The sequence below is a fragment of the Henckelia pumila genome, chromosome 3 (genome assembly GCF_033568475.1).
Source record: "Henckelia pumila isolate YLH828 chromosome 3, ASM3356847v2, whole genome shotgun sequence".
NCBI classification, from domain to species: domain Eukaryota; kingdom Viridiplantae; phylum Streptophyta; class Magnoliopsida; order Lamiales; family Gesneriaceae; genus Henckelia; species Henckelia pumila.
This window is the reverse complement of record NC_133122.1, coordinates 93,738,139-93,741,569: the sequence shown is the minus strand read 5'-3', so window position 1 is coordinate 93,741,569 and position 3,431 is coordinate 93,738,139.

Below are 3,431 nucleotides of genomic sequence, written 5' to 3'. Positions count from 1 at the left end.
GACAATCAAATCAAGAATATGCAAATAAATTTTTAAGAACAAATAATAGTAGGCAAAATAATAATCAAAACATGAAACTCCAATCAAGATCCGTCAATATCTAGAAACAACTAATAAGTTTATAATGAAATAATCAAACACATAGACATATCAAAAAATCTCATGATAAATCAAGGCAAATAATAAAAATCACATAGTAGAGTTGATTCTCCGTCCCCAGATGAATTTCCTCTGTCGTGTGATTCGATTATCCCTTGTCTTTTGCTCCCACGTCTCAAATACGTGTCCCAAGCCTACTAGAATGCGTAGTTGTGTGGTTCTCTTGTTTGGGTGCCGCTTCTTCTCCTCTTGATTCTCTCCAAAACGTGCGGCTGATTTGTACGGCTCTTCCTCCTCTATTGTGTCTTTAAAATCTCTTTTATATGTACTCGAAGCCCATCAAATAAAGGCCGGAAAATCATGTATTTTAAAAACTCAAAAATCTACAAAATTCACGCACAGAGCGGCGCGGGCGCGCTAGGAAACAGCGAGGGCGGGCAGGAGCTTCGAATTTACACTTCTTTTCACGTCCAGAGATGGCGCGGGCGTGCCTAAAAGCGGCGCGGGCGCGCCTTCCTCTCGCATGAGGAATTCTGCAACGCGCGACAATTTTCAAAAAATCATATCTCCCAAACTAACTGTCGGATGGAGCTGAAATGTTGACCATAGCTTCAAAACATCTCAAATTGTATTATGGACGGTGGAGATAAGATTTGGATGTTTCAATAATTCCCAGTAATTTTCTGAAGTTGCTGCTCCATAATTTATTCATCCGCTTCTTCTCGCTACTTTTGCACCAATCCTTGCAATTCACAAAAACAACAAATATTCATAATACCCACTCAATACATCACAAAATCCAAGTCAAATCATATATAAATTAAGTGCATAAATTGCACTTATCATATGGTCCCGACTGGCAGCGAGGGCGTATGAACATCCAGACAGCTAGTACCCATGACCATAGCTCATTTATGATATTTATCTGTTGACAGTCAAAACAAATATTTCGAACATGTTTTATTATTTTGAATTTTAGAGTATGCATTTATTTTTATATTTTTGTAATTTTGGTCAAGTTACATGGAATCGTTGAAGTAATATTATTTAATTATCTAGTTATGGGATTTTTATGCATGATATTTTATCATGATTTATTAATTAATTTTATGTATTTATTTGCATGTGTTATAGTTATATATATTTATATATAGTGTATATTAATTTTTGTAAATGTATTTTAAGTATGATATATATATATGTGAGGAATTTTCAGCTGCCCTACCATGTTTTCTCACCTGGACCGCGACCACTAAAACTCGGTAGTAAGTTTTAGTGATGCAAAAAAAAAATATCTCTATATATATGCGAAAAAAAAAAACAAAAACCACTACCAGATTTTAGTGGTCGCGGAACAAGTGAGAAACCTGGTTGGGCAGCTGAAAATTTCTATATATATATATATATATATATATATGTATGTATGTATGGACATGTAAATATGTATTAATATTATTTTATAGTAAAAAAATATATTAAAGTATAAAGTATATTTTTTAAAAAATATAGTAATAGTTTTGGGTCGTTTCATTTGGTATCAGAGCCATGGTCCTTGGAAGGGTGACTATCCTACTACACGGAGCTCAGAGGCCACACTTCCAGTCGGTAAGTTTTAAATGATTTAAATTATGTTTTATATACTTGAGATACATAATTTATGTTATAATGATTTATGAAAATGAGAATTTTAAGTTATGACAGTCTTAAAGTTAAAAAAAACACTAAGTTATGCAATGCGGTTACGTGGGAAATTTATGGAAATTACAGTATGCTTTTTAGACGTGGAACACACGAGGATGACTAGAATGATATACGTTTAGAAAACTAAGTTTGATAAATTATGAGATGTAAGTTTGACATTTAAATTTATAGATTAGGTTATGATTTTTAGATTTAAGTTTGACAAGTTAGGATTTCTGAGATGTAAGTTGAATTTTAGATATGCAAATTAAGTTATGTTTTTGGAATTTAAGTTTGAAAATTTATTTTGAAATAGTTTAGTAATGTGTTATTAGAAGACTAAGTTAAATCAAATTTCGAGGACGAAATTCCGTTTAAGGAGGGGAGAATTGTAAAGCCCGAAAATTTGCTACGTAAACCCGCATGCATAACGAGGGGGATTTAATGAATTTTAAAAAATTAAGAATAAGGGGTTAAATGATTTTTATATGTTATTATGTGTATTATGTGATTTATTTGCATGTTTTAAATTTAGTATAACATTTAACCCGTTATTATGAGATTTACGATTTGAGATAAGATGTAACACCCAAAAATTTTAATACGAAAATTCGCGTGCATAATTAGGAAAAATTTAATTATTTAAATTTTAGAAATATGGGTTAAATAATTTTATGTGTTATTATGCGTATTATGTGCATGATTTAAGTTATTTTAGCATTTAACCCATAATTTTGGAAATTCTAGATTTTTAAGAAATTTATCATTTTGATCGCGTAAACGAGACCGTGGACGGACAAAGTATTGATTTTTCATCCCAATTATTTTTAGGAGATTTTAGTCGCCATAAATTATTATTTTGAAGTTTTTATTCCCAAAATTTTATGGTATTTTATATGTATATTTTAGCAAGCCCATTTTTAGCCAAAATAAGTCATTTTAATGACTTTTAGTAACTTTTAAAAATCCCTTAATTATTAATTTCTAGATTTATAATTTATTATCAGATTTAATATTTTAGTAGGAGTTTAAAGTATATATTTTATGTTATATTAGCTACCTAATTAATTTATATTAACTTAAAACCTAAATTTAAATCCTAATTACCCTAACCCCACTCCCCAAGCACACAGCCGCCTCCACCTTCTTCTTCATGATATTCAGCAGAAAACCCAAGCATCCTTAACCGATTCTTCAAGGATTTTGAAAGTTCTTCATCTGTTCGTCGTCCCGGAGCCCCGAATACGCAATAGTCTTCGTTATTTAATTCAAAGGCATGTATTTTTCCTTCTCTTGGACACCATATAAGTTATGAATGCACATCATTGACAGATTATTTTTATTGGTTGATTTTAAAGTTTACGATTTATATGCAAGAAAGTTAAGTTTCCTTCATCCGAATTCATGTGTGTTCTTTTGTTCATGTATATGGTTCACGTTTTCCTCCATGGCAAGGATCTGGCTACTAGGTCACGAGTTAGAGGGTGCCTTAGGGTCCCTAGGCTGGGTTTGGCTTGATGATTAAGGCTTGAATGAGGCTAGGATCGAGCTGCATCAGTTTGGGTCCAAGAGTGCGCAGGTTTAGGGTTATGGGGAAGAAGGCTCGGCTGGTCCATGCATGGCCATGAACCAGTGGGGTGTGAGCTAGGTTA